This window comes from Sus scrofa, chromosome 15 (genome assembly GCF_000003025.6).
Source record: "Sus scrofa isolate TJ Tabasco breed Duroc chromosome 15, Sscrofa11.1, whole genome shotgun sequence".
Taxonomy (NCBI): Eukaryota; Metazoa; Chordata; class Mammalia; order Artiodactyla; family Suidae; genus Sus; species Sus scrofa.
In genome coordinates, this window is record NC_010457.5 from 132,193,164 (window position 1) to 132,217,178 (window position 24,015).

General features: G+C 46.5%; 2 long non-coding RNA genes across 6 annotated transcripts; one reads left to right on the plus strand and one right to left on the minus strand.

The window, feature by feature from the left end:
* LOC102158015 lies at window positions 2,784-16,306 on the minus strand. 4 transcript variants are annotated; one of them, XR_001301666.2, is made up of 4 exons: window positions 16,179-16,306; window positions 15,183-15,266; window positions 5,429-5,525; window positions 2,784-3,885 (listed from the first exon to the last, which is right to left on the minus strand). It is a non-coding gene; the product is annotated as an uncharacterized LOC102158015 (long non-coding RNA). The 4 variants fall into 4 exon arrangements; XR_308276.3 differs by having other exon boundaries at window positions 15,183-15,263; window positions 16,179-16,300; XR_001301665.2 differs by lacking the exon at window positions 16,179-16,306 and adding an exon at window positions 15,958-16,172 and having other exon boundaries at window positions 15,183-15,263.
* LOC106506397 lies at window positions 16,409-23,879 on the plus strand. Of its 2 annotated transcripts, none has more exons than XR_001301668.2 (3): window positions 16,409-16,694; window positions 19,554-19,695; window positions 23,823-23,879. It is a non-coding gene; the product is annotated as an uncharacterized LOC106506397 (long non-coding RNA). The 2 variants fall into 2 exon arrangements; XR_001301667.2 differs by lacking the exon at window positions 23,823-23,879 and adding an exon at window positions 19,837-19,979.

Here is a 24,015-nt window from a genome sequence, read left to right on the forward strand (position 1 = left end):
GGTGTAGGTTGCAGACGTGGCTTGGTCCCGTGTTGCTGTGGCTCTGGTGTAGGCCGGTGGCTACAGCTCCAATTAGACCCCTAGCCTGGGAACCTCCAACGCCACGGGAGCGGCTCAAGAAATAGCAAAAAGACCAAAAAAAAAAAAAAATTGACATTGAAAAAATATAATTTGAGGGAGTTCCCGTCATGGCGCAGTGGTTAATGAATCCGACTAGGAACCATGAGGTTGCGGGTTCGGTCCCTGCCCTTGCTCAGTGGGTTAAGGATCCAGCATTGCCATGAGCTGTGGTGTAGGTTGCAGACGCGGCTCGGATCCCGCGTTGCTGTGGCTCTGGTGTAGACTGGTGGCTACAGCTCCGATTGGACCCCTAGCCTGGGAACCTTCATGTGCCTCGGAAGCGGCCCAAGAAATAGCAAAAAGACAAAAAAAAAAAAAAAAGAAAAAAAAGAAAAGAAAAAATATAATTTGGAAATAGAAATAATCCTTCAAAGTTTTGCAATTTATTACTCCTCAGATTTGAAATTCAAAACCTGACATTCCTTTCTCATGCCCCAAGATGTCAGTCAAGGTCAGGTTGTGAATTTCTGTGCTGCAAAAAACGTGCAGTGGGGGATTCCTCATCGAATCCTTTACCTGGAGCAGTATTTTATTTCGTTTCATGGCAGAAAACAGCTGCTTCCAAACACAATTGTTTCCAAACACGGACAGCATCCCTGCACGCTGGTTTTTCTATTTAGGGTGACCATTCCCAAGATACCTGCAGAACTCGGGGGGCCGCCGACCGACATCTCAACCTTTCAGTAGGTGGTTGCACTGCAATTCAATCACTTCCATTTGCAAGTCTTCATTCAGATGATTGATATTCACGGAGAAGGGGGAGCTGAACAGCGTTAGTCCGTTCTCATAAAGTCTGAAGTCAGAACCTTTTCTGGAATTCAGTCAACGCCTTAATTTGGGGAAGGTAGTTCAGGCCATCCTTTTCATTTTCAGACACTAATTTCAGCGTCCGAAAGTGGGCCAGATTGTTCCTTGCCAAATGAGATGCCCAAAGACACAATTTCGCTAAGAATGAGCGAACTGAATCGTACATCTGTGTCACCATTTGTGAACGTCCTTGCAGAGAACTAGCCAACATGTTCAGATGTGTTGTAATGTCAACCCAAAAGACGAAGTCTCTGATTCCATCTTTGCTAGTAAGCTGAGGCACGATGTTCCCCTAGAAGATGTGAAAAAGTCAGTTTCTTGTTATAGTTTTAAAAACTACCGGAGGATTACACCATGACTCAGCCACGGGACTTCCGTGGAGCAGAACGCGCTTCTCTAGCGGGCATCTGATTCCTTAAATGAAGCACCGAACTTTGGGTGGTCCGGGCTGTGGGAACGTACCCAGGGGAGGGCATAAATTACTACGTCTGTGATGTGATCCATGCTAACTTCTTAGCACGCAGTGACTCCTGGAAGACAAGGCTGCGCACGGACTTAAATTCCATGTCTTGGCAAAGCCCTGACACTTCAGATTTCAGTTTTCTAACTCGTTCTTGGACACCAACCATCGCAGAATCACCATCTGTGCTAACACTTACTAATTTTGACCGGTCCATGTTAAATTTTTGGAGACTTTTCTCAACACATAAAAATAACTCATTTCCTGGAGTTCCTGTCGTGGCTCAGTGATTAACAAACCCAACTAGCATCCATGAGGTTGTGGGTTCGATCCCTGGCCTCACTCAGTGAGTTAAGGATCCGGCGTTGCCGTGAGCTGTGGTGTAGGTCACAGACGCGGCTTGGATCCCGAGTTGCTGTGACTGTGGTGTAGGCTGGTGGCTACAGCTCTGATTGGACCTGTAGCCTGGGAAGCTCCACATGCTGCGAGGGGGGGGGGGGCTAAAAAGACAAAAAACAAAACAAAAACAAAAACAAAACAAAAAAACCACCTCGTTTCCTGATGTTGTGCCTGTCATGGGGACCACGTCCAGCAGTTCTTCAGTCACATCAAAAGTTTTGCTGACGCCCGAATAAATGCAGCTACGTGGGGGTATGATCTCCACGCCCGCCTTCCAGAGCCGCAATGGAGAAAGCCACAAATGACCTGGCTTTTACTTGCAACTTATCCTGCGAGTTCTTGGTCATACTGTCAACGGGCTGTGACACAGCATCATCACCAGTTAGTCTTAACAATGGCAAACGCTTATCTCTGTTCAGGGCCCATGGTTTCTGCCACGCTCAACAGACCGTCCTTGATAAACTCACCGTCTGCGAGGGGTTTCGATGCCCAGGCAATTTTCGCACTTAGAAAGTAACTATATCATAGCAGCCTCACTTATTTCACTCACATTTAAAAGCAAATCATGGTGAAGCTTCAGCCTTTCTTTCATTTCGCTGAGTTTTCTATCACGTATCTTTTCTGTAAATCCATCGTGGCTCCTGCTAAGGCTGGCTTCATAATGCTGTCTTAGGTTGCACGCTCTCCACACAGGCTTTGTTTGCGTCTTAAATGCATAGGAACATCCTGCAGCTCCACAAAGAAATAAGCTCTCTCCCATTTTTCTTGAAATGCGTGGGATTCTTGTTCTAACGTTCATTTTCCCATTTACGAAAGAGACAAATGTATAAGACATATTAAAACGTCATCTTAAGGATCCGGCGTTGCCGTGAGCTGGGGTGTGGGTCACAGATGTGGCTCAGATCTGGTGTGGCTGTGGCTGTGGCTGTGGCTGTGGCGTAGGCTGGCAGCTACAGCTCCAAGGAGACCCCTAGCCTGGGAACCTCCATATGCCTTGGGTGCAGCCCTAAAAAGACAAAAGACAAAAAAATAAATAAAACGTCATCTTTACCAATAAGAAAAAAGTAATGCTTTGTAAGAAAAAAGAATGAACTATTTTTTTCAAAGTGTCAGCATGATGCTCGCTCCTTCAGAGGTGGGGAAGACTTCCAGAAGAATGGTGGGGCTTGTAGCCAGCAGAGCAAATGCCACAGCCAAGAGGAAGCAGCTGCCTCTCTCCAGATGGCTGCAGACACGTAGGGATGTGGCCCTAAGGCCACCACATTTTTGGATGTAGCAAAAGCTAGAAATCCAGATTTTTATGTAAAACCCTTTGACTGTAAAAAATACTCATAGTAAATTCTACTGGGTTTTTTTTTTCCTCTAAATACTGTATACGCCACCATGTCTACCAATCAAGTTATGCAGATTAAGGGCACTGGTTTGGGGTTCTCTGGTGTTAAGCTTTTTAAAAATTCTACTTGAGGAGTTCCCGGGTGGCCCAGCAGTTAAGGACTCAGCATTGTCACTGCTGTGGCTTGGGTTACTGCTGTGGCATGGGTTTGATCCCCGGCCTAGAACTTCCGCACGCCCTGTGAGAGGAAAAAAAAAAAACCCATCTACGTGAAGAGAATTAAATGTTTGAAGGGCATTAAATATCTAATTCTGAAACCACAGGTTAAAGGGCTTGTTCAAACAGAATCCTAGAGGCTACCCCAGCGGGGCAGGGGGTGGGGGTGGGGGTGGGGGATCTACAGGCTGTCTCCCAAGGTGCCACGCCTTTCGCAGACATCAAGGTTACGGTCAACCAGGACAACGCTCATTAGCTTGGCAGAACTGTGAGGGTGAGGGAGGAACTGTATTTATAAGTGCCAAGTGCCCCTGACCTCACAGGGCCCCCTCCCCGGGAACCCCGCCCACAACCCCGGCCCGGCCTGGGCTCCACCTCCCGGGCTGTAACCTCCTGACTTCTCCAGGCGCTGCCCTCTTCCCGGTTTTGGCTTTTCGCATTCACGGGGTCCAGAACCATGGCGAGCCCACCGATCCCCGTTCCTGGCTTCTCTTCCAAGGCTCTCTCGGCATCGGCTGGTGACATGCCGTTGACACAGGCGATCCTGCAGCTGTGGGGATGGGGTGGAGGAGAGAAGGGAGAGGAGGTGATGTTTAGCGCCCTTCGGGTCTTGGTCTTTTGCATGAGTCATGCCCTGAAGATTCGAAACGCAAAAGCTGCAAAGGATACGGTGAAGTCTTCCTCCGGCCCAGTTTCTATCCTTAGAGGTAACAGGCAATATGCATTAAAGCAAATGTACACACTGACACACACTGTTTTTTTGAAGCTCTACTGAGATCTAATTGCCATTATCATCAAACTCACCCACTGGACGTGCTCAATGGCGCATGTGCAGAATTCTACCGCCATCGCCAAGACCCAATTTTAGGACGTTTTGGTTATCCCCCCACAGAAGTCACTCCTCATTCCCAACACTACTTTGTCTCTCTAGATCTGCCTGTTCTGAACATTTCACACAAACGGGATTATACAAATAGGCCATCTTTCGTGTCTGGCTTCTTTCGTGTAGCCTAGTATTTGTGAGAGTCATCCTTGTTACAGCAAGTATCAGTACTTCATTTCTTCTCACGGCTGAATAATATCACATTGTAGAAAATGACTACATTTTGGAGTTCCTGTCATGGCTCAGTGGTTAACAAATCCAACCAGGAACCATGGGGTTGCGGGTTCGATCCCTGGCCTCGCTCAGTGGGCTAAGGATTCGGGGTTGCAGTGAGCTATGGTGTAGGTCGCAGACGAGGCTCGGATACCTCGTTGCTGTGGCTCTGGTGTAGGCCGGCAGCTACAGCTCCGATTAAACCCCTAGCCTGGGAACCTCCGTATGTCGTGGAGGTGGCCCTAGAAAAGGCAAAGAGACAAAAAAAAAAAAAGAAAGAAAGAAAGAAAATGACTACATTTTGTTTATCCACTCATCAGCTGATGGATGTTTGGGGTTGTCCCCACTTTTTGGCTATTATGAATGAATCTGATACAAACATTTGTAGAAATGCATGGATATACATTTTCATTTCTTGGGGTACAAACCTTGTAGTACAATGGCTGGACCACGAGGAAAGTCTACATTTAACAGTTTACATCTCCATCAGCAATGAATGACAGTTCTGATTACTCTCCATCCTTGTCAACACTTGTTACTGTCAATCTTTTCTTTGGCCACACCTGTGGCATGCAGAAGTTCCCAAGCCAGGGATCGAACCTGTGCCACGGCAGTGACCCAAACCACAGCAGTGCTAACACCGGATTCTGAATTGCTAGGCCACCAGGGAACATCCCCAAGTATGTTATTTTACTGGAGTCAGCCCTGTCGAGACAGGATGAAAATAACCTACAACTGGATTCTTTCAATCTTCAATCTAGTACTAAATAAGACAAGTCTCATTTCTCTACGACACCACTACAATTTTCTAGAAGCCTTCGGCTATCCATTTAGGAAGCTTTTTGTGTCTGCTAGTAGAAATGCTGGATGACTACTCTTTCCTTCTTTAAAATCAGGCACGAGTGATTTGGGAGAATCCAATGAAATCCAACAGACATATATTCTTTTTTAGGACAAGGTGCAAAACAGACCTTCTGCTCACCCCATCCCTGCTCACCAATCTGATCTGCGAAACATCCTCAAACACGTCTATTAATTCATGCTGAGTGACTGTGTCAGGCCTGTCCTTGATCAAAGGGTTTTGGCATTTCGATCTGCATAAACACAAAAGAGTATGTTTAGTCTGAATTTAGATCTCAGACGCATCAAACGTTCTCTAAAAAGGAAAAAAATATTTCTCAAAGAGTTGAAGAGTGGGAACAGCACATAGTCCTTCATTTAACAAATATGGGAACCCAGAGTCTGGGTGAGGGCCTGTGCTACGTGCGGGCTGAGAGAACACAGACTTGGCCTCCGCGCCCGAGAATGCAGTCTCACTGGGGAAAAGGCTAGTAAACAAACAGTCACATAATCCCAAACTGTGGTAAATGCCAGGAAGGAAGAGTAAAAAGGGAAATGAGAAGAGCACGGAGACAAGCCTGGGGGTAAGGGAAACATCTTCCGATCTGAGGAAGTGACCTTTACGCCGGCCGAGACTCTATGGATGGGTGGCAAGTGGCCAGGGAATGAGTCATGGACATGACGACAGAGAAGGTGAGCCAAGCAGCTCAAGCAGAGGGACTGAGAGCCAGGCAGGGGAGGTCTGTGCTGTGGAAGTAGGTGACTTGTGGGGAACGGGGGCGTGCCTGCACCAAATACGAAGACATAAGGGGTTCCCCTTGTGCTGCAGCAGAAACGAACCCAACTGGTATCCACAAGGATGAAGGTTCGATCCCTGGCCTCGCTCAGTGGATCAGGGACCCAGCGTTGCCGTGAGCTGTGCTGCAGGTTGCAGACACGGCTGAGGTCCCCCGTGGCTATGGCTGTGGTGTAGGCTGGCAGCTGTAGCTCTGATTGGACCCCTTAGCCTGGGAACGTCCATATGCCCTGGTGCTGACCTAAAAAGCAAAACAAACAAACAAACAAACAAAAAAACCCAACCAAAGAAAAAGAAAATGTGGAGAAGGGATAAACTGGGAATTTGGGATTAACAGATACACATACTATATGTAAAACAGATAACAAGGGCCTACTATACAGCATGGGGAACTATATTCAGCATTTTATAGTAACTTTTAATGGCAAAGAATCTGAAAAAGAAAGAAACTGTGATGTGGGGAAAGCACAAACTGAGAATTAGGTATTAACTGATATACACACTATATGTAAAAGCGATAACAATGAGAAACTACTGTGTAGCACAGGGAACTATATTCAATATTTTCTAACCTTTAATAACTTTTAATAGAAAAGAATCTGAAAAATTACATATATATATACACACACAAAAGAACCACTTTGCGATACGCCTGAATTATTGTAAATCAAGTATATGTCAATCAAAAATAACAATAAATAAAAATAGGTAAAAATTCTAAAAAAAAGAATGTGGGAGTTTCCATTGTGGCTCAGCAGTAACCCGACTAGTATCCATGAAGACGTGGGTTCAATCCCTGGCCTCGCTCAGTGGGTTAAGGATCCCGCGTTGCCATGAGCTGTGGTGTAGGTCGGAGACATGGCTCAGATCCAGTGTTGCCGTGTCTGTGGCGTAGGCCAGCAGCTCCAAATCAACCCCTAGCCTGGGAACCTCCACATGCTGCCAGCTGGGCCCTAAAACAACAACAACAATACAAAAAACAAGAAAGAATGTGCTATTCCTGCCTGACACAGAGTCTTCCAGATACACAGGCATCCACGAACAAGTTACTTTGCTTGCATACCTTTCCATGTTTCCTTTCCCTCTGGTTGCTTTTTTTTTTTTTTTTAGGGCCAAACCTGTGGTATTTTGTTTTTGTTTTGTTTTTGCTTTTGTTTTATTTTTGCTTTTTTTTTAGGGCCGCTTCCATGGCATATGGAGGCTCCCAAGCTAGGGGTCAAATCAGAGCTACAGCTTCCAGCCTATGCCACAACCACAGCCACAGCAACTCAGGATCCGAGCCGTGTCTGAGATCTACACCACAGCTCACAGCAACGCCAGATCTTTAACCCACTGAGCAAGGCCAGGGATCCAACCTGCAACCCCATGGTTCCTAGTTGGATTTGTTTCCCCTGTGCCACAATGGGAACTCCACCCTCTGGTTTCTTCAATTTAATTTCATGCCCAAGGACCTTTGTCTCACTAAGTTCCAGGGTTTTTTCCTGGTCATCAGCAGATTTAAAATTCACGTAAGCAAATTTCCTACAGAGATGTAGCCAAAAAAAGGAAAAACAAAGACCAAAAAACACAGGTAAAATCAAGAGGCTCCCACCTGCTGGTTAGTTAATCACACGAGCTGTGAGAACGGAAAGTAGCATTGAGTCAAATGCAGCTGCCAAGTTTACAATCTGAATCAAGACTTCACCAACTGGCAATGTCAGCGCCATGAAGCATCCAGAGAGCAGCGGTTCTCACCTGGGCTGAGTCTGACAACATCTGGAGACATTCTGGCAGTCACAACTGGGGGAGTATGTCTAGCCTATAGGGGGCAGAATCCAGGAATGCTGCTAAACAGCCTGCAATGAACTGGACAGTCCCCCCACAACACTGAATCCTCTGGCCCCAAAGCTTACCAGTGCAGGAGCCCTCCTCTGGGGCAAGGACTGAGAGTCAACGCAAACTCACCCGCTTTAACGACTGCCTGTATTTAACAAAAAGCTATAGAAAATGAAACTTGAAATTGGAGTTCCTATTGCAGCTCAGTGGGTTAAGAACCTGACATAGGATCCATGAGGATGCCAGTTCGATCCCCGGCCTCGCTCAGTGGGTTAAGGATGGGATGTTGCCTCAAACTGTGGCCTGGGTTGCAAAAGCATATTTGATTCGACCCCTAGCCTGAGAACTTCCATATGTCACAGGTGCAGCCCTAAAAAGAAAAAAAAAAAGGAAAACGAAACTTGAAATTACAAGTTTTTGAATTTCGGTTTTAAGAAATAGTCATTGGGGAATTCCTGCCGTGGTACAGAGGTTTAAGAATCTGACTGCAGGAGTTCCCATCATGGCTCAGTGGTTGAGGAATCTGATTGGCATCCATGAGGATGCAGGTTTGACCTCTGGCCTTGCTCAGTGGGTTAAGGATCCTGCATTGCTGTGGCTGTGGCGTAGGATGGCAGCTATGGCTCCAATTCCATCCCTAGCCTGGGAACCTCCATATGCCATGGGTGTGGCCCTAAAAAGCCAAAAAAAAAAAGAAAGAAAGAAAGAATCTGATTGCAGCGGCTGGGTCCGTGCTGAAGCGCAGGTTCCATCTTGGCCCGGCACAGTGGGTTAAAGGATGCAGCGTTGCTGCAGCTGCAGCGTAGGTCGCAGTGATGGCTCAATTCAATCCCTGGCCTGGGAACTTCTATATGCTGTTTAAAAAAAAAAAGAAGAAAGAAACAGCCATTCCATTTATGAACTGGAAGAAAAATGTCATTCCTAACATTTAATGTGTTAGCAAACCAAAGGCTATCACAGCAATATTTTTCTTTTAATGCAAAAGGAATCTTCATTTCCTGAAAATGCAACCAATATTTCACAAGATGGTTGATAAAAACTGTTAAGAAGAACAACGTGGCAAAAGCTGTGTCATAAGCTCTGGAGTCTAAGTGCTGGGTTCAAATCCTGACCTGGCCACTTGCTAAGTGTGTGATACTGGGCAGGTCACTTAACTTTTCTCAATTCCGTCCTTTGTAAAACGGCATAATGATAACAATTACCCTAAGGATTGTCTTTTGGATTCAATGAACTACGTAAATAAGGAACTAAGAACAATGCCTGGAACAGAGAGCACACAATGAATGTTTACTATCATTAACTATTATCACCTTTCCATTTCTGCCTAAGAAATTCTGAGCACCATCAAATAAACTTGCTCACACCCAAGACATATGCTTCTGATGAGAAAGAAGTAAGAAAGGGTGAAATTCAACTCAGCAAAACTCGGAGTTCCCGTCACGGCTCAGAGCAAATGAATCTGACTAGCATCCATGAGGACACAGGTTCGATCCCTGTCTTTGCTCAGTGGGTTAAGGATCCAGTGTTGCCGTGAGCTGCGGGGTTAGGTCGCAGATGCAGGTCAGATCTGACGTTGTGCTGTGGCGTAGGCCGGTAGCTACAGCTCCGATTTGACCCCTAGCCTGGGAACCTCCATGTGCCGCAGGGGAGGCCCTAAAAAGCAAAAACAAAAACAAAAACAAAAACCCAAACCTCAAACAGTTTGAGAAAAAATGATGCTAAAAAGATACTGTAACACCAGGCTGCAATTCAAATCCCTTTGTGGAGTTCCCACCGTGGCACAGAGGAGATGAATCTGACTAGAAACCATGAGGTTCCGGGTTCGATCCCTAGTCTCACTCAGTGGGTTAAGGATCTGGTGTTACCGTGAGCTGTGGTGTAGGTCATGGACTAGGCTCAGATCTGGCGTTGCCTGGTGCAGGCCGGTGGCTACAGCTCCAATTCAACCCCTAGCCTGGGAATCTTCATATGCCATGAGTGCAGCCCTAAAAGGTCAAAAGACGAAAAAAAAAAAAATCCTTTTGTTTATCATTTGGGCTAACAGAGATTTGGTTTTTGCCAATATGAAATTCTCCACGTCTCTTGTGCTTTAAAACACAGCAAAGAAGTTACCTTCTAATTTCTCTTTTTTGGTTTGAGGGGAGGCCTTGTGTTTGGTCATTTCCTTTGTCTCTTTATCATGTTTTGTTTTGTTTTTTAATAGGCTCTGCGGGCAAAAGCCAGAATATTGTTTTTATTATTATTTGGCCACGCCCACAGCATATGGAAGTTCCCTGGCCAGCGACTAACCTGCACCACAGCTACAACCTGAGCCGCAGCGGTGACAATGCAGATCCTTAACCCACTATGCCACCAAGAAAACTCTGAAAACACTGGATTAATGATCTGTCCATGCCACTAATGAACAAAGTGGAAGCTTTCACACTGTCCACAAATGCCACGCCTGTGCCGTGCCCATTCTGCACAAGACACCTGCATGAGGTCTGGCCAGAATACTTTTTTGTTTCTGTTTTTGTTTTTTTAGAGCCCCACCTGCAGCACATGTAAGTTCCCAGGCCAGGGGTGGAACTGGAGCTGCAGCTGCTGGCCACAGCATCACCAGATCCTTAACCCACTGAGTGAGGCTGGGGATTGAACCCACATCCTCATGGATACTAGTTGGGTTATTAACCCACTGAGCCACAATGGGAACTCCCCAGAATACTCGTTTGTTTGTTTGCCTTTTCTAGGGCCGCTCCCGTAGCACATGGAGGTTCCCAGGCTAGGGGTCTAATCAGAGCTGTAGCTGCCGGCCTACTCCAGAGCCACAGCAACTTGGGATCCGAGCCGCATCTGTGACCTACACCACAGCGCACGGCAACACTGGATCCCCAACCCAGAGCTAGGCCAGGGATCAAACCCGCAACCTCATGGTTCCTAGTCGGAGTCGTTAACCACTGAGCCACAACGGGAACTCCCAGAATACTTTTTAAAGCATTTATAAATTCATTAGAAAAAATTCTTCAAGTTGCTAAAAGGCATCCACTGCCCGGCCCCTTGTATCTCTAAGCCTCTCATACTGGCCCCCACGTAGCCGAGCTGGTTGGTCATCCTGACTGTTCTCTTCCTCATGGCCTTTGCCATCACCCTCGTGACACTGCTCCCCTCCCTCTGACCCCGGTGGAAAGGCTTTTCTCCCGCTGCCCCATGAAGGATACACAGCTGCTTTTTCAGAATCTAAATGAAAACTCATCTAATCAATTCCTGCCACACTGACTTGTTAAGACGGAAAATGACAAATTGGTTTCTTGGAGAAACTGCTTATAAATCTGACTATACAGTAATATCTAAGAAAAAATTCATGGTCGTTTTAACCTTTTATTTTGAAATAATTTAAAATCTATGCCACTGGAGTTCCCACTGTGGCTCAGCGGGTTATGAACCTGACTAATATCTATAAGGATGCAGGTGCCATCCCTGGCCTCGCTCAGTGGGTTGAGGATCCGGCATTGCTGTGAGCTGTGGTGTAGGTCGCAGATGAGGCTCGAATCTGGTGTTGCTGCTATGGCTGTGGTGTAGGCCGGCAGCTGCAGCTCCGATTCGACCCCTGACTCAGGAACCTCCATGTGCCGCAGGTGTGGCCCTAACAAGCAAAATAAATAAATAAACAAATAAAGGATTGCCACTATATTTTAATAACATCGCTAAGAATTACTGTTTTGGAAGCAATGCCATTTAAAATGTTAGACTCCGTCAGGACAAAAAAAAAAATCACCAAGAGTAAGCGTGGGGGACATTTAACCTGCTTGGCTCATAAGCACAGAGAGAGGAACAATCGCTGTATAATATTCACCGAGAAAACTGATTCTGGTCAAGAGGACAGAAGTCAAATGACCACTGAGACTCTTTAAGCCCAGAGAATTGTCCAGGGACATCAAGGTAACCCTCTGGAGGGTGGTATTTCTCTCTCTCTCTCTTTTTTTTTTTTTTTTTTTGTCTTTTTGCCTTTTCTAGGGCCGCTCCCTCGGCATATGGAGGTTCCCAGGCTAGGGGTCTAGTTGGAGCTGCAGCTGCCAGCCTACACCACAGCCACAGCAACACAGGATCTGAGCCACGTCTGTGACTTTCACCACAGCTCACGGCAATGCCGGATCGTTAACCCACTGAGCAAGGCTAGGGATCGAACCCACAACCTCATGGTTCCCAGTCGGATTCGTTAACCACTGAGTCATGACGGGAACTTCTGAAGTATGTCTTTAATAAGCCTCAGCTGTGTTTGTTCCCAAACCCATACATGACCATGGAAGTTGCAGTTTCAGTTATGTGATACATGTCACGTAAAGCAATCAAATGACCACAAGTAAGTTATTAAATCTGTGAAAACAAAGTTGAATGCTTTGGATATACTTGATAAAACTCAAAAACTGCAGTCAAATTAGGTGTGGGTGAACAACTATAAAAGAACGGGGAAAAAATGTAAACATGTAGGAGTCTATATTCAAATTGCTTTCCTCGGGTTTTTTTAAAGTTTTGCTTTGTTTTAAAGAAACTTTTTTTTTTTTTTTTTTTGGCCGTGCCTGCATTACGCAGAAGTTCCCAGGCCAGGGATGAAACCCAAGTCACAGCAGTGACCTGAGCCACAGCAGGGACAACACCATATCTAAACAAAGAAATTTAATGTAATTTAATTAATTTATTTTAATTTTTATTTTTGGGGTCTTTTTTGTCTTTTTAGGGCAGCACCCGCGGCATATGGAGTTTCCCAGGCTATGGGTCTAATCGGAGCTATAGCTGCCGGCCTACGCCAGAGCCACAGCAACACCAGATCTGAGCTGCATATGCAACCTATACACCACAGCTCACAGCAACGCCGGATCCTTAACCCCACTGAGCAAGGCCAGGGATCAAACCTGCAACCCCATGGTTCCTAGTCAGATTCGTTTCTGCTGCACCACGATGGGAACTCCTAAAGAAATTTTAAATTGTAGAAGATACATGATGGGTCTACTTTATACAGAGAAGATAAGCTACTCCAACAGTGGACTCAAAGTCAAAGACAAGGCCTTAGTACCACATCACAAGATTGTCAAATGAATACATATATATATATATATATATTTTTTTTTGTCTTTTCTAGGGCTGCTCCCAAGGCATATGGAGGTTCCCAGGCTAGGGTAGGGGTCCAATCAGAGCTATAGCCACCAGCCTACACCAGAGCCACAGCAACACAGGATCTGAGCCACGTCTGCAACCTACACCACAGCTCACAGCAATGACAGATCCTCAACCCACTGAGCAAGGCCAGGGATCGAACCTGCAACCTCATGGTTCCTAGTCGGATTCATTAACCACTGAGCCATGTCGGGAACTCCCTCAAATGAATACATATTCAACATGTTTTAAATTAAAATCAAAAGATATCGGCGTTCCCGTTGTGGCACAGTGGTTAACGAATCTGACTAGGAACCATGAGGTTGCGGATTCGATCCCTGGCCTCGCTCAGTGGGTTAAGGATCCAGTGCTGCCATGAGCTGTGGTGTAAGTCGCAGATGTGGCTCAGATCCCGTGTTGCCATGACTCTGGCGTAGGCCAGTGGCTACAGCTCTGATTCGACCCCTAGCCTGGGAACCTCCACATGCTACGGGAGTGGCCCTAGAAAAGGCAAAAAGACAAAAAATAAATTTAAAAAAATAATAATAAATTAATTAAAATCAAAAGGTATGTATGGATAATTTACTTTTTTGAAGTATTATTGTACAATATTGTTAGTTTCAGATGTACCACAGTGATCCTATATTTTTTAGATTAAACACCGTACAAAGTTATTACAATATTAGTGACTGTATTTCTTGTACTGTATGTTATATTCCCTGTGACTTACTTTATAACTGATACTTTGTACCTCTCAATCCCCTGTTTCACCCATTCCCCCCAATCACCCCTAGATGAATTACTTTTGACTAACATATTCAGCCTAGTAATTCTTAATTTTTTTACCCTTCTTTTTTGGCCACTCTGTGGCATATCGAGTTCCCAGGCCAGGGATCAGATTTGAGCCTCAGTTGCAACCTAAAAGCCATAGCTGTGGCAACACTGGATCCTTAACCCACTGTGCCGGACTAGGGATCAAACCTGCGTCCCAGCACTCCCAAGCTCCCAAGATGCCGCCGATCCTGTTGGGTAGTTTTGAAGTTTCTGCCACACAACTAGCTGCTCAAAGTAGACAATAAATACATGCTATCTGCCCCTCCAAAAATTTGGGTGAAGGCTAAGAAAGGAACCAGGGAAGAGTAGAGGCTTTGGATCCGGCAGAACCAACTGCATAATCCAGGCATTGGCACGTATTAGTTATGAAACCGTGAGCAAGTTAGTCAGTGACTAAATCTGTTTTCCGGTCTGTAAAATGGAGCTAATGATGATAACTGGGTCGCTGTGATGATGAAATGACATAATGTACAAAGGCCCATCACAGGTGAAGCTTTCAATCGTCATTAACTGTGAATCCATTCACCCATCTCAATTCTTTCAGGACTCATCTTAAACCTACCTATCTATATATGTGTATATATATATTTTTTTAAGGGCCGCACCTGTGGCATGTGGAAGTTCCCAGGCTAGTCGTCAAATCAGAGCTGCAGCTGCCTGCCTAGGCCACAGCTCATGGCAACACCAGATCTTTGACACACTGAGTGGGGCCAGGGATTGAACCTGAGTCCTCATGGATACTAGTCAGATTTGTCACTGCTGAGCCTCAACAGGAACTCCAAACCCATCTACATTCAAATACTATACAAAGGCTCCCAGCCAGAAGCAAAACATACTAAGGACCCAAATATTTGTCAAAAAAAAAAAAATAAATGTGGAAATCTATATTTGGGAGGCACACAAACTCATGGAATTGAATGAAACAATTTTAAGAATCAAGAGATGTCCTCTCAAACCCAGTATTTCCAGACAGTCAATATCACGTTTCGAACACAAAACACTTGCATTCCCAAAACAAACCACACTTGGGCACAGGTATTGTTCTTTTTTTTTACACAACACTGATATTCGATGCGTTGATATTTTGTTTGGAATTTTTGCATCTACACTCATGGCACTGGTTTGTCATTTTCTTTTCTAAAAATGATCCTGTCAGATTTTGGTATCAAGTTTAGGGTGGGCCTGTACAATTAGTTGGAAAGTGTTCACGATACCACCTTCCAGGTTAAACAGCACAGTTTAACTGCTTTACTCTGGATTTTGACAGCTGACATTACTAAGTTATTCTGCTCCGCACTGTACATAGTTACCTCATCCCTACGGCCGTTGTTCTTACCTTCTAACATTTCATCTTCCCCATCTTCTATCTCCTTCGGGGAAAGACTCATCTTCTTCGGTTCGTCTCGATTTTTTTTTCCTGCTTAAAATGGACAAGATTATTAGGCACATCATAGGCCCTTCAGCATTCCATGCTGTGCTTTTTTTTTTTTTGTCGTCCTTTTAGGGCCGCACCTGTGGCATATGGAGGTCTCTAGGCTAGGGGCTGAATCTGAGCTGTAGCTGCCAGCCTACACTACAGAAACATCAACACTGGACCTCGTTTGTGCCCTACACGACACAGCTCAAAGCAATGCCGGATCCTTAACCCACTAAGCAGGGCCAAGGATCAAACCCACATCCTCATGGAAACTAGTCAGGTTCGTAACCCACTGAGCCACAACGGGAACTCCATGCCATGCACCTTTTGCCTCTAGTATTTGCAGTTAAGTTTTCATTTGCAATAAATTCGTGTTGGGCCTCATCCTAAAAGATTCATTTGGGATCTTTTCCTCACACCAGCTAATATCAAAATACACTGCGAAGATAATTTTGGTGTATGTTGTAGGTAAAGTCTCCCATACTTCATCTTTTGCCATGATCTAGAAATGGAAACTCTTCAAACAGGAATTCCTCCCTTTTCCTCTCATTCTGCTCCCTGCACCACGCGTTTTCAAAGAACTATTATGTTCTCAAAAATGAGTACTTCCACTACTGACTGCTCAAAAGCACACAGGGCCAAAAAAAGCCCCACAGCAGAATAAAATCTGTACCTAAAAAACAAGCGTCTTTACCTCTCCAGACTGAGAACCCAGCGTTAACTGGACCAGCTTCAATTTCTACCTCCTTCAAAATTAACAACGCAAACAAAGAGTCTCAAGCCAGAACCTTTAACCATCACGTCCCAAATTAATCCTCACAGCGCAGTCCCTAAAGAGTTCTCCTCCCTTTAAGGCTATCGCTGGTGTAGGGCCCCGCCCATTCGGAGCCCTGCGGGAAACCACACGCTGCAGACCTGGACTGGACGCCCAGGAGGAGTCTGCAGCAGCTCACTGGCGCCCACAGGCGGGGGCACGCTCCCAGCCAGCCGCCACCCAAGACTTGGCCCGGGCAGAACACAGCCGGAAGGGTACTCTGTCCTCGTGACCCCGCTTCCTCCAATCAGAGCCCGCGCCGCCTTTACGCCAATCCCGAGCCGCAATCCGGGTGGGGTGGGCGGTGCGCGAGCCTAGGGGCGGGGTCTCAAGCCGGGCAACAGGTGCCGCGCTTGCGCGCAGGGCGGACACGTTGGTCAGACGCCAGCAGGAGGTGGTGGATTGGTCCGGTGGGATCCTGGCATTTACGCCCAGGTGGCGGGAGGACTGGGCGCGAGTTCCGCTATAAGCGGAACAACTGACACGTTCTGGTGGAGCTGTAGAGGGTAACCAGGAGTCACCAAAACATCGACTTACTGCGGGCTGGTGAACCTGGGCCGGTTTCAGGCGCTCAAGCTCGCATCCGTTAATCCATTAGCAGCCACGCATTCAATGGAGTACGTGTTGATTTTATCGCCGTTTTCCACTTGGAAGGAGGTGCAGGCCTGACAGCGGGGAGAGGGAGCGGAGGCCGGACACGGTAGTTGGCCTCTTGACCGCAAAGAACCGCTCCTTCTGCCCATCCGCTCCAAAGCGGCCATCAAAGCAGTTAGTGAGAGTAGTAATGGTCACAGCTAAAACAATACTTTTGTTTTGTTTTTTTAAGGGCGGCTTCCGCGGCATATGGATGTTCCCAGGCTAGGGGTCCAGTTGGAGCTGTAGCCACAGGCTTACTCCACAGCCACAGCAACCCCTGGATCCAAAGAGCCTCTGCAATTTTCACCCCAGCTCCCAGCAGCCAGATTCTTAACCCCCTGAGCAAGGCTGGGGATTGAACCTGCCTCCTCATGGATACTAGTAGGGTTGGTTAACTACTGAGCCATGATGGGAACTCCTGTTTTGTGCCAAGCACTGTACTTGGTTGCTTTTCATACATTTTGGTTGGGGGAGGGATGGTATTTTTGGCAGCACCTGTGGCATGTGGAAGTCCCCTTGCCACAGCAGTGACTAGCGCCACAGCAGTGACAATGTGGCTCCTTAACTAGCTGAGCTACCGGGGAACTCTTGCTTTTCATACATTTAATCATGGACTTTACAAACTTACGACTTTGTTAATAGTTTCATTTTACATTTAAGGAAACTGAGCTTCACAGGTTAAATTCAGCTGAGGCCATTGATTTTCAACTACTAAATGGTCTCCTAGTTTCTTTAATAGTCATTATCATGTGCTCTCTTAGTGACTATTAACCCTATTAGACCCAATACTAGTGGGGATTTGAAAAGGGGCACTTTGGGATATTATGTGTTAGGGTGGGGGAGGGTGGTTCTGAGTAAGTACCCCTGCCCTTGTCTTAGCTTCAGAAAGTCCCATATTGGGAAGGAAGGAGAAGAGGAATGATTTGCCTACCTATCCTAGATTTGGTATCTCATTGAATATACTAAGAGTATTGACTAAAAGGATTTATCTCTGGAATGCAAGCTGCCTCAAGATGAGTCAATAATGACAAACAGACTAAGGAAAAACACATCATCTTAGATAAAGCTAATCTGTGAAAATGTAAAATAAATATCTGATGGCAAAACTTAAGAAGCATTTTTATTAAAATCTGTAGTAACTTATGGATGTCACTTTTTTTCTTCTTTTTAGGGCTGCACCCGTGGCATATGGAGGTTCCCAGGCTAGGGATTGAATCGGAGCTGCAGCTGTCGGCCTACACCACAGCCACAGCAACGCCAGATCCTTTAACCCACTGAGTAGGGCCAGGGATCAGACCTGCATGCTTTATGGATACTAGTCGGGTTCTTAACCCACTGAGTCACAGTGGGAACTCCTCCATGGATGTCACTCTTAAGATGAAGGGCAAAATTATGACAGATTTGGTCAAGTTACAATACAAAACTTTTGAATGCAAGAGTCTCTATAATAACAAATTTAAAATATAAGGAACAAGAGTGCCCACTGTGGCACAATGGGATCTTTGGTGTCTGCAGTGCCAGGAGGCAGGTTTGATCCCCAGCTTGGTACAGTGGGTTAAATGATTCGGCGTTGCTGCAATAGGTCGCAACTGTGGCTTGGATCTGATCCCTGGCCTGGGAAATCTATACGCTGCAGGGTGACCAAAGAAAAAAATTAAAAATTAAGGAACAAATTGGGAAGAAATATTTGTAATATGTATTAATAAAAATTGACTATCAGAATATGAAAACTCCAATAATAAAAAGATAAAAACGGGTAGAGGAACCCATGGTGGCTCAGCAGAAACAAACCCAAGTGGTGTCCATGAGGACAAGGTTCGATCCCTGGCCTCGCTCAGTGGGTTAAGGATCCAGCTTTGCCATGAACTGTAGGTCGCAGATTTGGCCTGGATCCGGTGTTGCTGTGGCTCTGGCGTACGCCGGTGGCTACATCTCTGATTAGACCCCTAGCCTGGGAACCTCCATATGCCCGTGGGTGCGGCCCTAGGGAAAAAAAAAAAAATGGGTAGAGGATATGAAAATTTTCAGAAGAAATTTAGGTAGCACTAAAAGATATGAAGAGATGCTAAACCACTAGGGAAATAAAATTTAAAACAGTAATGTGGTACCATTTGTATCCATCAATTTAACAGAAATTAAAACCATTTCACTTAAATTGTTTTGGGATTGTGAGGAAACAAGTGAAAAAGCAAATTGTTTTGTTGTTGTTTGCTTTTTTAGGGCCGCACCTGTGGCATATGGAAGTTCCCAGGCTAGGGGTGGAATCAAAGCTCCAGCGGCCAGCCTAGACCACAGCCACAGCAACGGGGGATCCCAGTCAAGTCTGTGACCTACACCACAGCTCACGGCAATGCCATGACCGATGACCCACTGAGCAAGGCCAGGGATCGAACCTTCATCCTCATGGATACTAGTTGGATTCATTTCTGCTGCGCCACGATGGGAACTCCTAACAAACTGTTAGTGTATACCAGAGAGGAGGAAAAATACCTTTTTCCTCTACCTGTCTAAATTTTTGACCGGAGTCTGGTAACAAAAGGCAGATTAATAAGAGAAAAACATATAAATTTATTTCAATTTTAGGTGACGCAGGAGACTTTATAAGGAAGACCTGACGAACTGGGTAAATCTGAGTGTTTTTGCTAGATGTGATGAGTGGAGGGTGTGAAAAAATGTGATAGGACGGGAAGGCGTGTGCGGTAAAGATGTGGTGACCGGGGAAAAATACAAGGTCTCTTTGTTCAGAGTCCTCCTGGTGTCGCTCAGTCTTGGAGAAAAGAATGCTTTTCTCTGGGTCGAGGGGAGGCACCTCTCACAGGAGGGTCTCAACCTTGTTTCAGAGAGTCCCCCCTGCACCTGCGGTTTTTCCAATGCATTTGGTTGAAGATACTCACTATACCAAGGAGCTGTATTTTGAGGTCGTATATCCTGAACCCCCTCCTTACAAACACCTGGAGAGAAATTTGGCACTTTCCAGTTGAGGTAAAAATTCTCCTTTTTAAATTTTTTTATGTTAATTAAAAATATATATATAGTTGATTTACAATGTCGTGTCAATTTCTGCTGTACAGCAAAATGACTCAGCTCTACGTCTATTCTTTTTAATATTCTTTTCCATCACAGTCCATCCCAGGAGAGGGGGTCTAGTTCCCTGTGCTATACGGTAAGACCTTGATGCTTATCCTTTTTAAATGTGCTGGTTTGCACCTACTCCCCCCAAACTCCCAGTCCCTCCCTCGCCCTCCCCCCACCGGCTTGGCAACCACAAGTCTGTTTTCTATGTCTGTGATTCTGTTTCTGTTTCATAGATAGGTTTACTTGTACCCTATTTTATTTATTTATTTTGGCCACGACTATGGTACTCAGAAGTTCCCGGGCCAGGGATCAAACCCATGACAGCAGTGTCCTGAGTCACAGCAGTGACAATGGAAGGTCCTTAAGTCACTGAGCCACCAGGGGATGCCCTGTGTCATATTTTTTTTTTTTTTTTTTGTCTTTTGTCTTTTTGAGGGCCTCACCTGCGGCATATGGAGGTTCCCAAGCTAGGGGTCTAATCAGAGCTGTAGCCGCTGGCCTATGCCAGAGCCACAGCAACGCTGGATCCAAGCCACATCTGCAACCTACACCACAGCTCACGGCAACGCCAGATCCTTAACCCACTGAGCGAGGCCAGGGATTGAACCCACAACCTCATGGTTCCTAGTCGGATTTGTTAACCACTGGCTGTAGCTCTGATTAAAGCCTTAGCCTGGGAACTTCCGTATGCCATGGGTTCAGCCCTTTTAAAAAAATAATAATAATAGAGAAATGTCAGTACATTTCAGTTCAGTCTGACTCTGGCCTGAGGCTGGTCTTACTTTTGAGCCAGGATTCAAACCCAGCCAGCCTGACCAGAGTCCTTGCTCACCACCTCTATCCTCTACTGCTTTGACAGAAGAAGCATACTATCTATCATTTTTGTGAAGAGGATTAGATTGCTAGAAAAATGTAAATATGTTTCTAAGATCCAAGTCCTTAAATCTGTCATCGTTCTTGCCTCTTAAAAAAAAAAAAAAAAGAAATTGTTTTAAAACAGAGGGAGGAGTTCTCTGGTAGCACAGCAAGTTAAGCATCTGGTGTTGTCACTCTTGTACTGTGGTTTAGATCCCTGGCCTAGGAACTTCTGCATGCTGCTGGGTGTGGCCAAAAAGAAAAAATAATAATGATAAAGAATAAACACAGAATGAGAGGGAAGGAGAATGATATTAAGTATAACAGGAGTTCCCGTCATGGCTCAGTGGTTAGTGAATCCGACTAGGAACCATGAGGTTGCGGGTTCGATCCCTGGCCTTGCTCAGTGGGTTAAAAATCTGGTGTTGCCGTGAGCTGTGGTGTGAGTCACAGACGCGGCTCGGATCCCGCGTTGCTGTGGCTGTGGCGTAGGCTGGTGGCTACAGCTCGGATTCAACCCCTAGCCTGGGAACCTCCAATATGCTGCAGGAGCGGCCCCAGAAAAGACAAAAAAAAAAAAAAAAAAAGTATTACAACTGTAGCTTGGGACTTTAAAGCAATCAATGATAAGAACTGCCCATCTTTTCTTTTTTTTTTTTTGTCTTTTTTTTTTTGTCTTTTTGATATTTCTTGGGCCACTCCCACAGCATATGGAGGTTCCCCAGGCTAGGGGTCGAATCGGAGAGACAGTTGCTGGTCTACGCCACGGCCATAGCAATGCTGGATCCGAGCCGCATCTGCAACCCACACCACAGCTCACGGCAACGCTGGATCCTTAACCCACTGAGCAAGGCCAGGGATCGAACCCGCAACCTCATGGTTCCTAGTCAGATTCGTTAACCACTGAGCCATGACGGGAACTCCAGGGCTACCCATCTTAGAAATATGCAAAGACAATCACTAGAAGAACAAAATGTGTAAACTTCACACCAGTGGTCAATGGATCTGTTAAGGTTCTTGGTTGCAATCAACAGCAAACAACTCTGGTGAACTGAAGCAGAAGAAGAATTTATTGAAAGGCTCTTAGTAGCTCAGAACAACAGGAAGCTTGGAAAACCTGGCAGAGGAAATGGGCAGAAGCCAAGGCGGGCTGGCTAGCAGGATCCCGGGAACAGCCTGGACAGGATGCTGCTATTAGCACTGCTGCCCTGGACTCGTCTGCCCTGTTGGCATGGGTCTTAGCATCACTTGCTCCAGATGGAAGTCCCGGGTGGGACCATCCGGCTGCCTGATGCAAGTCATGGGTCAAACGGTGATGATGTCAGTGGTGCAGCGTGTCCAGAACCCCTTCTGCTTCTGCAGTAGGAGCCTGGGCTTGGTCCCCCACCAGGTCACACACTGAGGAATTCCCCTCCATGGGAAGGGAGTCCAGGTACTAGGGAGCCCTCCAAAAAGGCAAGTCCTCTCTACAAGGAAGCTTGGGACAAAGAAAACTTGGCGGATCCGTTAGAAAAGACAAGAACGGGGAAAGAGGAAGAGTCTGCCAAGGGGGCAAAACTGAGATGGGCTCCCAGATGTCAGCGCCGATTTGGAAGCGGCATCTGACTATGTAAGAATAGATATGAAGAGCTGCCTCCTTGATATTTCCTGAGCCGATTCTGAACAGAAGGAAGGGTGGGCAAATGCAGCTTTGCTTGTTGATGAGACTCATCTTGGACTTGGAGTTCCCACAGAAACTAAACCTTTGTTCTAAGAAGCAAAGGGTGATTCTGGCATGTTCACCCTGGCCCTCAGAAGTACTGGCAGAGAGAGACCAGTGTGTGTGTGTGTGTGATGGGCAATATGATCTAGGACCCGTGGGAAAGGGAGATCAGAGGAAGCTGATGGACTGGGAGGAAGCAGAGCCGCTGGGAACCCGAAAGTTAGGTGAGCTTAAAGAATACAGGTAGCACATCTACAGCAACAGAGCAAAAGGAGGCAAGAGTTTGCATTTCCAGCAGGAAACTCCTGGGGGTCCTGGCGGTGAAGATGTGACCAAGGGGCTAAGAGGCCAGAGTGGAGGAGAGTGTCCAGAGCTGCAGGAAAGGTCAGGAACCGACACCAGGGCAGCAGTGGGCCATCCACGTGGACTCACACATCACCCAGGATAATGGCGGGAGTGGAGTCGACACTAGGGCCCAAATTCTGGAACATGGGAAGAAAAGGGATGCGGGTCACTCTAGCCAGGATGGGAGGTGACCGGAACCCCAGATGAACCAGATCCTTACGAAGAGTTGAGGACTCCTCCTGCCTTAGGAGTAGCAGTCAGCCCTTGGCAGTGCTGTCACCACCCTGACCCGTGCAGAGGGCAAGTTGCAGAGGATGCGGCCGCCAGGAGAGAATGGGAGCTTGCTGGCTGGCCTTGGCACCTCCATCCCTTTTTCTCAAAGGCTGAGCCCAGAGCTGCCATTTCCCACTCTCCACGGTAAGCAGCGGCTCATGACACAGGGGACCCATCCACTGATGTCGTGGAGACACTTGAGAGACATACGTCAGGTTTACACTGAGACCTGTGCCTTCTGATAAATTGCACCCCCCACCTGCCTCAAGCTGCCCAGCGCTTCTCTGCCCACAGCAGCCTCCTCACAAATGTGCTCCGACCAGGACTTCCCATCGTGGTGCCGTGGAAACGAATCCGACTAGGAACCATGAGGTTGTGGGTTTGATCCCTGGCCTCGCTGAGTGGGTTAAGGATCTGGCGTTGCTGTGGGCTGTGGTGTAGGTTGCAAATGCAGCTCAGATCTGGTGTTGATGTGGCTGTGGTATAGGCCGGAAGCTACAGCTCTGATTTGACCCTTGGCCTGGGAAGCTCCATATGCCCCGGGTGCAGCCCGAAAAAGACAAGAGAGAAAAAGAAAAAAAAAAATGTGCTCTGACCAAAGCATCAGGAGATGCCATCTCTAACTATCTCTTACGAGAGGCCCCAGGGAGTCCACAGTTAGTCTTTGGGAGCAACTTGGCAGGTTCATTTCAGTGTTGATACTGGGTTCTCATAGCTCTGCACAGCCTCTTTTCACAAGCTCCTTTCTCGAATCTGTCTTACATACAGTGGTTGCTTCTGGAGAAGAAAGCTCTGGGTGATTTTTAATTTTTCCTTTCCTTTAGACTTAATCCTTTCCCTCTTTTTTTTTTCTTTTTAGGGCTGCACCCATGGCATCTAGGCAGCCAGCCTACACCACAGCCACAGCAATGCCAGATCCAAGCCGTATCTCTGACCTACATACACTACAGCTCATGGCAACGTCGGATCCTTAATACACGGAGTGAGGCCAGGGATCGAACCCACATCCTCACGATTCATTTCCACTGAGCCATAATGGGAACTCCTAGACT